At 40.5% G+C, this 12716-nt stretch overlaps 1 protein-coding gene across 6 annotated transcripts in view; it reads left to right on the forward strand.

Annotated features, from left to right (window-relative positions):
- The window catches only part of RALB (RAS like proto-oncogene B), a 90576-nt gene that overhangs the window by 13786 nt on the left and 64074 nt on the right, over positions 1 to 12716 (forward strand). For 5 of the 6 annotated variants that reach the window (XM_036746520.1, XM_036746516.1, XM_036746514.1 and 2 more), the window contains exon 2: positions 441 to 579. The gene's annotated coding sequence lies outside the window, so the exon portion shown is untranslated. Of the gene's footprint in view, positions 1 to 346; positions 580 to 12716 lie in introns of those variants that run through there. The other variant, XM_036746515.1, reaches the window with a different exon arrangement.

Consider the following 12716-nt stretch of genomic DNA (forward strand, 5'->3'; position numbering starts at 1 on the left):
TGGGACTTGTCTTAAGAATCATTCTAGAAAAAAATCTCACTTCAGGTTTTTGGAGTGTTTAATACCTCTTAAAGCACTTTCACATCTGTTATCTCTTGATTCTCATAATAGTTTTGTGAGATAGCCAGGTTACTTGACAGATAAGGAAAGGATTGCCCAGAGAGGGCACTGACTTGCCCAATCATGGGCTTCTGTGCTCCCTACAGAACCGTGCAACTGGTACAACTGATATTTCTGGCTTTGTTGATTGTATTGTCCTGGGAACAATCTGCAAGTGACTAGTTCAGCCCAAAGTTATGCCATGGTTGGAAAAAAGTTTAATTACTGAATATACAGACCCAGCCTCCATGTCAAACCCAGGCTAGGACTGCCTGAGACAAGCAGTTTTAAAAGTTGGGCACAAAGTGATCATTTTCCTTTCATACTGAATGTCGTTGTAGAGCTAGCAAAGGAGCCAAGGCAAGATTGAGTGTGTGAGCCTGACTCACTAAACAGCTGATCGGGAAGCTTTGGTCTGAGAAACTCTCTACAAGAGTTGGGAAAAAGAAGTCAACTTGGCTGACTGGTCCAAAGCAAGAGGTGAGTGTCTGGTTTATTTGTTAGAGAAGTCTGTGGCAAACTAAATCAATCACTTGGAGAGAGAGAGAGAGAGAAAGAGAGAGAGAGAGAGAGAGAGAGAGAGAGAGAGAGAGAGAGAGAGAGAGAGAGAGTGTTGGTGTGTGTGTGTGTTGGTGTGTGTCTGTGACAGACAGAAACAGAGAAAGACAAAGGTTAAGAAACAGAGAAAGACAAAGGTTAAGAAACAGAGACAGATTCACAGAGAGAGAGACAGAGACGAGACACAGAGAAACAAGTGTCACATGGCCTTATATCCTTGTAAACTGGCATAATGAATGCCAAAGATAATTTGGTTCAAGGAACCCAAATGCAGTCAAACCACATGAATTCTAATGATCCGAGGACTGTCTGAATTATAGAGTAATAAACTTTATAGCCCTGAGGGGGATCTAAAGCTCATCTTTTCTAACCTCCCACCTGAAGCAGGAATGTCTTCTACAACAGCTCGGTTAGGTACTTATCCAGCCTTTGCCCAAACACTTCCAGTGATGGTGAACCCACTACTTCCTAAGCATTCCTTTATTTCCACAGCTTTAATAGTTAAGAAATTGTGTTGAGTCATTTACTCTTTATTAATTCATTAACTCTTCATTATGTTGAGTCACTTAACTTCCTTCCTAGAACTTACATCCATTGGTTCTAGGTCTGTCCTTTGTAGTTATATAGAATAAATCTAATACTTTTTCTATATGACGATCCTTTAAATATCTGAGGATGCTTATCATATCTCCTTGAAGTGCTCTCTTCCCCAGGACAAATGTTTCTAATTCTTCCTTTAAATGACATTTCTGGATCCCTTGACATCCTCGTGACCCTCCTCTGAACAGGCTTCAGTTCTACAGAGTTCCTCTTAACATGTGGTGCCCATAATTGAGCTCAGTACTCTGGGTGTGGTCTAACTAGAGGAAGGTACAGTGGAACCATCACTCCCTTCATTTTGGACATTCTATTTCTATTTATGTAACTAAAGTTGCCTTTTTTCTTTTTAAAATTCTTTTAAAAGTTGTATTGATGTGTTTTGTTTTTAAATTATACATACTTACAGATTACTCCTACTTCATGATAGGTCTTTTGTAACAAAGACAGTTAAGTAAAAATAAAAATGCAGTGACCTCATCTGAAAGCACATGCAACATTCCAATCTGTAGCACTCCCCATCTTTCCTGTTAAAAATTAATAAAAATCTATTTTCTCCCCCACCCAACAGTCACTCCGTTGAGAAAAGAAAAAAAACTCCAAATTTCTTATAACAAATATGCATAGCTAAGCAAGATAAATTCTCTCAATGGCTATATACAAAAAAATGTCTTATTCTACACTGTAAATTGATCATATCTCTGTAATGGAGAGCATTTCTCATCATCCCTATTCTGAAATCATAAATGGGCTTAGATACAATCATTAATACAATTATTGATCATAGTTTTTACAGCTTTCAAAGTTGTTTGTTTTTACAGTGTTGTTATTGTATAAATTGTTCTCTAGGTTCTGCTCATTTTATTCCTCATCAGTCTGTACAAGTCCTTAAAGTTGTTCATTTTTATGACATTGGTGTTACATTAGAAATATTTCTTCTGGTTCTGCTCATATCACTTTGCATCAATTCATGTAAGTCTCTCCATGTCTTTTTGAAATCACCAATATTTTCTCATTTTTTTGTGGCATGATAGTTTTCCATCACATTTCAAATATATAACTTAACCAGCTATTCGTCAATTGTGATACATCATTGCAGTTTCCAGGTTTTTTTTTTTGAACCACAAAAATATTTTTGTACATAAAAGACCTTTTCCTCTTTCTTTGATTTCTTTTGGGTGTAGGCCTACCAGTGGCATATCTGGGTAAAAGGGTACATACACACTATTCAGTAACATTTTGTGTATAATTCCAAATTGTTTTCTCTAATGGTTACTCCCATTCCCATGTCCACCAGCAGTGCATCGATGTGCCTGTTTCCCCACAGTCCCTCCAACATTTTTGTTGTTTTTATCACCTTTGCCACTCTGATGGGTGTGAGGCAGAATCACAGAACTGCTTTAATTTACATTTTTCTAATTAGTGATTTTGAACAGCTTTTCATATGGCTATAGATAGCCTGGGTTTCTGTCCTTAAGAACTGCCTTAAGAACTTAGAGCATTTATCAATTGGGGAATGGCTCTTTTTCTTATAAATATGAATCAGCTTTTAAAGTTTTGATTAGCTTTTTTTTGGCCAACACCATCAGCCTCTACTTCAGCCTAGTTCCTGTCTGTATTTGCCATCAACTATGAATTTAATTCAACAGTTATTAAATATTCATGTGCAAAGCACTGTGAGGTCTGAATTGATGAGATTTTTTTTCCCAGTTGTAATAGAAATAGACATTTGATAAAAACTTAACCCTCATTTCCATGTGTATTTCCTTCAGATACTGACACCTGCACTCCTATCTGTCCTAGCTTCTCCCTGAGGAAATGGAGCTGCAGCTGGAGGGGGCCAGTTTCTTTCTCTGGCAGCAGGTGCTACTTATGATTACTCCCCAGGTCAGGGGCATAGTTTAGATGAACACCTCCTACACCCTTGGAGAGGCAAGAAAGAAAGGAAATTGGATGGTGTTCTCCCCATTTAATTGAAGATTGCTGTGTTTCTACAGGACAAATTCAGTTACAACAAATCCCATTGCAACAGGCACATTTTTAAGCCTTACCCAGTGGTCTATTTTATGCGATCTGTTTATTTGTTTTCACACACATGCCATTAATTCAACATATGACCTTAGGACTTTTGCCTCCCTGGGATTTAATTCTCCCATTTGTAAACTGAAGTGGCTGGACAAGATAACCTTTAAGGCTCCTTCTGGCATTGACATTCTGAAACTCTCATGGACTATCTAAAGGCAGCCTTGGGATAGAGCGCTGGGCTTGGAGTCAGAAAGAACTAGATTCAGATCTCACTTCTGATATTTACAAACTCTGTGACTCGACCTCTTTGAGCCTCAGAAAACTCCCTGGAACTTTTGGAGTCATAGGTGGGTTTTCATTTGTGTTGGTGGGAGTCCCCATGCTGGGCGCACCCCATGCCAACAGAGTCACAGATCCATCCATCATGTATTCTCATATTGAGTGGGTGCTCAGTGCTGTGAGGATAAGCAAGATTTATGATTCAGTCCTTGTCCTAAGGGTGCTTACAACCTAGGTGAAGTACATGAAAAGTTAAGCAACAATTATAAGGGTTAAGTAAGAGTGGAATAGTCCAAGAGATGGCCCAGGGCAATATGGGATGAATTGCCAAATGAGTGCTCCACGGTCATAAATTTTGGGTAGTCGTTTCTGCCTTTACAACATTGCTTGCATCTGACCCTTTCTTTTTACTTACATTGTTACCACCACGGTTCAGACCCTTTATCACCTCTCACCTAAATTACTGCAATGATCTCTTAGCTGGTTTCTATGCCTCACATCTCCCAGCAGTCTCTGAGTACACACAGCTGCCAAAGAAATTTTCCTAAAATACCGATCTGACCATGTGACTCCCTCTCCTCTCCTGTCAAGTGGGAGCTTCTAGGATAAAATATAAGCTCCTGTTTTAGTTTTAAAAGACCTTTACAGGACAGCTAGGTGGTGCAGTGGATAGAGCACCAGCCTTGGAGTTCAAATGCCTCTTCAGACACTTACTACCTGTGTGACCCTGGGCAAGTCACTTAACTCAGATTGCCTCGAAAGAAAAAAGACTTTTACAGTGGCTTCAACCAACTCTTTCCAGCCTTTCTGTTCTATACTAGTGTAGTTTCTTGGACTTTATTTTAATGAGACTTCAGTGACTTTATTGTGTGTTCATCCCTGTTATGCATTGCATTCTGTGTGTGTGTGTGTGTATGTCTGTCTATTTTCAATGGCTCTGGGGGATTGATGGTGTTGCAGAGACACCATGGTGTAGTAGGAACACTGGTCTGGGATCCAAGATGCCAAATTAGCTGTATAACTTCCATAAGAAGGTTCTTAGTTTCCTCTATAAAATAAGGATGTTGAACTAGACCAGGGGTCCTGTGAACTCCTTTTAAAAAATTTTTGATAACTGTATTTCAGTATAAGTGGTTTCCTCTGTAATCCTACCTACTTTATTTTATGCATTTAAAACTGTTCAGAGAAAAGGTCCCCAGGCTTCACCAGAGTGACAAAGAGGGCCCAGACACACAAAAAAGGTTATGAGCCCCTAGACTAGCTCATCTCTAAGGCCCCCATAAGCTTCAAAAATATAGGATAGTGATAATAACAGCAATAACAATAATAACTAGCATATATGTGCATATGTATGTAGGTATAAACACATATATGTGTACATGTATACACACACACACATATATACACACACATATATATCTCTCACTCACTATGTACCAGGCACCAGGCTAAACACTTTATAAATATTATCTCCTTTGATTCTCAAGACAACCTTGAGAGACAGGTGCTATTTTACTCCCGTTTTGCAGTTGAGGATATGCAGGCACAGTGACTTGTCCAAGGTCAAATGGTAAGTGTCCTCGGCTGGATCTGGATTCGGGTCTTCCTGACTCCACGCCCACCTGGCTACTTCTATGTTAAGTGACTTCTGTCATCTATAACAAGATACGTGTCTTTTTTTTTTTTTGTGATTCGTACATGTTCACCGTAGCTCTCGACTCTTCATTTTTCATTGGGACAGCGAAGCTTCCTTGGTATTGACCGGGACATGATCAAATGAAATGCTGGATCTAATAAGCATGCATATAAATCATGAGCAGTGCTGTCAGACGCGCTGCTTTCTGAGCCATGCAATGGAGAGGAAAAATCTAATCTCTGCAAACAGGATTTGTTCTCTATGAGTATCAGTTAAATCTAAACGGGTCCTTTCTCTGGCAATAAATCTTGGAGACTCTTTTAAAACCTTGACCCAGCAATTCCCTGCCTTTTAATGGCATTCCTTCTAATGTGTCAGCTAGTGGAAAAAAGGGAATTTTAGAGTTGCATTTGGTCTTTTTTTTTTCCTTGCAAGTACATAAAAATTATTTACAGTCATAGAGGCACTTTCTAAATTGGCTAAAATGGCAATAAACTTCCCGGCTTTGTCTAGGGACGTATTTTGGATGGTTGAACAGCTCTTGACAATGAATTAGCATCATGAATCCAGTATTACCAGCCTTCCCTGTTGGATTCAGTTAAACAGCTGGTTGTTTCCAAATGTTTTTTTTTCTTTTCTCAATGTAAATGAGGATTTCTTTTGGCCATTAAGAAGAATGCAACTTGCATTTATAGACTTCATTTAAGTAGATGAGAATTACACAAAACATCCTTTCAGCTTTAATAAGCTGGGGTCCTTTTGGTAGTGAGGAGGATTTTAATAAGTTATTTATCATAGACAGAGCAACTGGCCCCGGAGTCAGGAGGACCTGAGTTCCAATCTGGCCTCAGACACTTATCAGCTGTGTAACTGTGGGCAAGTCACTTAATCCTGATTGCTTCCCCACACCCTGCCCCGCAGAAAAATTATTTTTTATGTATATAGGTTTTTCTGTAGGGAAAGCATTTTGTCAGTTAATTGGGACATCTGGGAGCATGGTATGATGGAGAAAAATGGGGGGTGGGGGAAACCCATTGAATTTGGAATTAGAGGACTTCGATTTGAATCCTAGCTCTGATACATTATGCTTGGACAAACTGCTTCACCCCCTTGGGCCTCCGCCTCCCCATATGTATAAAGAGGGATTGGATTAGATGGGCCCTCCAAGGGTCCTTCTAGCTTTAAAATTCAGCTCCTCTTCTCCCATCCCACAGGAGAAGCTAGCTGTTAATTGCCTGCTTCTTTGCCAGATAGAAGACATTAAATTGCCATTCTTAATTTAATTCATCGAATGACTCACTCAATTAGCTCTCTGAGCTTCCTCCTATCTCACTACACAGTCCTTCTTGGTCTCGTTTCACCAATGAGGATATTTTTCTGCATCATATGGCTCAAAGAGAGAAAGGGAGGGTGTCAATGTTATCTCTCTAAGCTCTTTAGGGGTAATAGGAATGTGAGGCCAAATGAAGATACAAAATATATCTTCCATACCCACTGACAGTGACCAGCACAGTCCTACTATGGCCATGTAGGTACTCAAAACAGTTCTAGGTGGATAATCTGAAAAACTAATTTTATTTGAGTAATAATAGCTTACTTTTGTATAGATCTACAGTTTAAAAAGCTCTGTCTTCCCAATAATTTTGCACAGCAGGGTGTATATTATCATCCACATTTTAAAGAAGAGAAAATTGATGAAAGCTCCAAAAGGTGAAGGCCAGTCTTACTCTTCCTAGGCAGAAGAGCTGGGACAAGAACCCACATCTCCTGATTCTCCCTTGAATGCTCTTTCCATTAGAGCAAGATGTGTTTCCTATCAGATCACGTCACAGTCTGACCTCAATCTCCCCGTCTGTAAAATGAGGGATTTGGGCAGGATGGTCTTTGCCATCCTTTTCAGCTTTAATATTCTAGGATTCTCAGAGCCTAGGATGTGTTTGAATTAGTTGTTGAAGCTAATGACACTGTATCAGGCCTTGGAGTGTTTCTGTGAGTGCATATGTATGTATGTGTGCTTGTAGAAAATGGAAAGGTTTCTCTAACATCGATCTTGAACATCCCTTCCCCACATCCCCAACCATAGTCTTCTCTCACCTCTTATGTGCAGATTTTGTACAGCTCTTTGGAGAATTTATCATCTGTTTAAGAAATAGAGAGCAAAATTTTAAATGTCCAATTATCACACAATCACAGAATTCAGAGTTGAATGGGATGTTAGCAACCCCCCCTCTAGTCAAATCCTATTCCCCAAAGAATTCCCACTATGACATCCCTGATGAGTGTTCATCCAGCCTGTACTAGAGGTCACCCTTCCTCTGTACAGGCAGCCCATTCCTTATTTGGACAGCTCTAATCATTAGGAAGATTTTCCTGAGATCAAGCTCAAATTGGCCTCTTCATTGCTCCTGATTCTGTCCCTTTGGGGTCACACAGACAGCATCTAATTCCTTCTCCTCCTCCACATGACGGTCCTCCAAATACCTGAAAACAGCTATCAGGTCTGCTCTGAACCTTACCTTCTCCAGGCTAAAAATTCCCAATTCTTTTGACTGATCTCTACATGACATGGACTCAAGGTCCTTCGGCATTCTGCTAAATGCTCTCTGATTTTTCCATCCATTTCTTAAACTGTGCCCCCACAACTGAACACAATACTCCAGAAGTGGTCTGAGGACCATGAAAAAACTCCTAAACCTTCTAAAAGCTGTGCCTCTTCTAATGCAGCCCAAGATCATACCCACCGACATCTAGAAAGCCCCCTGTGTTTTCCAAAGCACTTTACACACATGGTCTCACTCCCATCTCGCTGTAGCCTTGTGCAAGGTCACACAGGTATGATGTGACAGAGCCTGGATGTGACCAGGTCTCTCTGACTCTGAGTCTAATACTTTTACCCCAATGTCAAGCTAAGAAGCTTCCCTCTTGCCCTCCTCCACTCCCCTTCCCTGCCATCTCTAAATTTATATAGCACAAAATATATGGGGATGGTCTTTTGAGCTTATCATTGAATTTCATTTGTATTTTAAAAAGTTTTTTAATTTTATTCTGTAAGCATCAACACCATTCATTTCCCTATTAAAGCTCCATTTCCTTTGGCCTGGGCTTTTAATCCAATATTATGCAGGTGCACTTTGTTAGTGAGTCATTTTGTCTAATACATTCTCATTCACCTAATTATTCCTTACATGCAGCTCTTCATTCTTTTTTATTGTTAAGACAAATTAAATAGAGGTTTATGCTCTCTCTCTCTCTCTCTCTCTCATTCTCATTTCTTACTGTGTCTCTCTGTCACACACAAACACACACACAGACACACACACAGACACACACACAAATTCACCTTGTTAAGAAGATTGTCAAGAGTCTTCTAACAGGGACCTGATGACTGCAGAGCCCTATCCTAGGTGCTGAGGAGGGGCGGGGAGGGCTCTCAAAGCAACAGAAAATAGCCTCCCAGAGTTGTTATAGCTAGCAGAGGCATGTCAGGGATTTTGCCTCATGGAGCGGACATGAAGAGGGGCACTATGTTTCCTCAGGGGAGAACAGTGTCATGATATCTCACCTCATGGTCCTCTGCCAGCTACTTCTACCAGCCCACAGTGCCAGGTGATACAACTGTCCCCACCCTGCCTACCTCCAAGATACTGCAATGGTGTCATTGCTGTCTCACAGCTCCCTTCCCCTGCCAAAACCCCATGGTATGCGAGGACCCGACTGACCACTCCTCCCTTTTGCCTTAGGTCAGATTGTGCTGCCAATGACTGCCCTCTCTCAGCCAATGAAAATATTCCTAGCGGTACCTGGCATAGTTATATTAACAGCTTCCCTAGGGCAAAAGTACTCATATCTTAAAAAGTCTTAGGAAGATTTTTAAAGCAATAAATAGACATATGTAAATTATACACTGCAAAGATCTAAGTGATGGGTTGGGGCACAGAATCAGGATTAGATGGGGTTTATCAGGGAAGGTTTCTGAGAGCCCAATTTTGAGTATGACTAGAATAGAAATCTGGGTGACTTTCCATTCACGCTACATTCAGGCAGTCAGCAAGAACCTTCGCCTTAGGTGTTGTCTTCACAGCCATCTCCTTCCTAGTGGTTCCCTTGCCACCAGCCTAACTCAGGCCCTTATCTCCTTGCCTTGGGTCTCTTGTCCCTTGAATCAAATTTACTCACCACTGCCAGGTTAATTTTCCTAAACCACCCTTTGATTACTTCATTCCAATCAAAAACTTCCAATCATTCCCTGTTTCAGAATCAGTTAATCAACAAGATGTTTTTAAGCACCTACTGTCTGCAGACCTTTCAGACACAAAGACAAAAACAAAACAGGCTCTTGGGACTTAGATGCTATTGGAGGAAGGTAACATGTACATATGTAAGCATAAACAAAATACATATAAGATAAATACTGTTAGTTATTTTGGTAGAAGGGCACTGGCAGCTCTGGGGATGGGGGAATCAGGAAAGATTCATGTACTAGGTGGCATCTGAGCTGAGCTTTGGAGGAAATTAGGAGTTCTGTGGGGCACAAGTGAGAAGGGAACGCATTCTAGGCATGGAGGATGGCCAGTATGCAAAGGCGCAGAGATGAGAAGATAGAGTCATGGGTAAGGAACAAGATACTAGACTGTAGTGCATATTGGTCAGTCAATCAACAAACATTTATTAAGTGACCACTAAGCACCAGGTGGGGATGTCATGTATTATATGGGTAGCAAAGTAGGTTGGAGCTAGATTGTGAAAGGTGTTAAATGCCAAAGATCCTTGTGGAATAAGGAGCCACTGGAGTTTATTGAGCAGATGAGTGATATGGTCATACCTGTGCAGTGACAGCTAAACTCCTCAGTCTGGCACTTAACTACTTTTTCAGCCTTATCTTCCATTACTCCCCTTTGGGAATGTTCTATTCTTGGTCAATTAAGTCTTCTCATTTTCCTCCAAACACACCTGTACTTGACTACCTAAGAAGAAGTTAACTGGGAAAAATTTTGCAGCAAGTTTCTCTAATAAAGGTCTGAGATCCAAGACATAGGATATATATATGTGTGTGTGTATATATATATATATATATACATACATATATATATATTCTATGTGTGTATATATATGTATACACACACAGAATATAAAATATGTAATAATGAGTCATTTCTCGGTAGATAAATGGTCAAGGATATGAGCAGGCAGTTAAAAATACAAGTTATTAACAATCATATAGAAGAATACTCCAGATCATCAGTGAGAAGAGAACTGCCAATTAAAACAACTCTGAGGTTCTAGCTCACACCCCTCAGATTGGCAAAAATGACAAAAGACAAAAGTGGCAACTTTAGAAAGGGTTGTGGGAAGGTTGTGGAGCTATGAATTAGTTCAGCCATTCTAGAAAGCAAGTTGCAATTGTACCCCCAATGTCACTAAACTGTTCACTTCCCCACCTAAACTGACTCCCATCTTCCTCTCTACCTATATGAATCCTGCTCGTCCATCATGGTCCAGCTCCAACAATACCTCTTCATAATTCCAGGTCACATGGACCTCTTCCTCCTCTGAACTGGTATGGTATTTTTTTGTCTTTGCCACTCATTAAGATGTCTCATTTAGAGCTATTCCTATTAGACCACATATCTTTTAGTACTGCCTAGTCTAATATGGGGAAAATTTGGGCATAGTCCCTTGAATTTGTAATTTGAATTTAATCTGTTGAAGGGAGACAAATAGAACTTTTTTTAAAAAAGCTCATTTTCCTGTTAAGATTCTTTTAGAAAAATAATTGTTTTAAATTACAAACCTAATAACATCTACATTATTAGAAGGATATTGATTTCTACTGATTTCTTCAGCATGAGATCTCTTTATACCCTCATTGATAGCGCCCCCCACCTTACAACTTCTCAAATAGCTTTGGGTGTTGCCATGGCTGAAAAATTCATCACTGTGGCCAGCCTAGTGAAAGCCTCTCCAGGTTTAACTAGGATGGTCTTTGCAGGGTCTCTGACTTTCCACACCTGTGCTCTGGGCCTTTCCAATTGGGGAGAACTCGCCAGAGTTCATGCTCTATTGGTACAGCCTTTGAGAACTCAGGGTCACCTTCAAGCTCCTGAAGAGATAACCTTTAGGACTTAACAATTTCAACCAAAACAGACATGTGAACACACTTGACTTAATAAGTTAAACTCCAAATAAAATCATATGAATAGAACTTATTTTACAAAAAATATGACTTTAACAAAAGAATAACAGGGACAACTTATGTACTTGGAGTCTCCTCTTTCATATGTGTTTGGGTGTGTGTGTGTGTGTGTGTGTGTGTAGGCTGAAGCCAGACCATCCTCCCCATCTTGTGAGGTCTTTGTCCATGGATCTGTGACTTCATCCCATGTTCTCCCATTTGTTCACAGGTTTTACAGTTTACAGGAGGTAAACAGAATTTCTAGTCAGGTCACAGATCTATTTGAGTAAAGATAATAGGTATATAGCTACTCTGATCAATATAATGATCCATGACAAAGAACTCATGGTGAAAAGTGCTATCAACTTCCAGAGGGAGAATTGATGGACTCCAAGTGCAAATTGAAACCTAATTTTTTTCACTTTATTTTTCTCATTTTTCCCCCCAACATGGTTAATGTAGAAAATATATTTTGCCTTACTTCATATGTATAATGGGTGTCATATTTCTTCTCTTCTCAATGGGTAGGGGAGGGGGTTAAGGGAGGAAGAGAATTTGGAATTGAAAATCCTTGGGCGACCCTGGCTATGGCTCAGTGTTTGAGAGGGCTGGGCTGGGCCTTAAGGGGCAGCCAGACTCTGTGGCTGGGAGGTGGAGGTGGGTGGGTGTCTCTGATAGTTTACTTGGATGCGTGCCTCTTCTCTGGAAGCGACTTGCTTTTCTTTTAGATGAGTTTCCCAGGGGCTGGGGGATTTTTTAGGGGGAATCCTAAAAGGAAGTCACCGCTGTGATGCATTGTTCTGGGGAGGTTGTTTGAAAGAACCAAAATGTCTAGGAGGGGTGGAGTAAAGATCGCTATTCACTAATGGTTTGTTTGTAGCAAAAGTCAAACAATAATAATGGCAAAGTTGGCATCATCCCTTTCTTGTAAGGAGGGCCTGGGACTTTAGGTGGGGGTTTGGGGGAGAAGGCATCATTAGAATGAGAAGGAAAAGAAGGAGGGCAGTTTCCAAGACAAATCATAATAACCATTTTTTGCAGGGTAGGACGGCACAGAGTGTCCTGCAGAGCCAGGGAGAAGAAAAAAGCCCTCCCACCCTTGCCCTTCCAGAGTGGGAATTTCTTCCTTTAATCCCTTTTCCCGTACACATTCTTCCTCTCTTCCCTTTCTCTCCATTTCATCCTTTTCTCTCTCCTCCCCCGTCATTTTTTTCTTGCTCACTCTGTCCCCTACCTTTGTCTCTTCTTCCCTTCCTCTCCCTTTTGCTTCTCCTTTCTGTCTATTCTTCCTGTCCCCCAAATCTAACCTCCTCATCCGTAAAATGAAAAGATGGAACTAGATGAGCCCAA

This window comes from Trichosurus vulpecula, chromosome 2 (genome assembly GCF_011100635.1).
Source record: "Trichosurus vulpecula isolate mTriVul1 chromosome 2, mTriVul1.pri, whole genome shotgun sequence".
NCBI classification, from domain to species: domain Eukaryota; kingdom Metazoa; phylum Chordata; class Mammalia; order Diprotodontia; family Phalangeridae; genus Trichosurus; species Trichosurus vulpecula.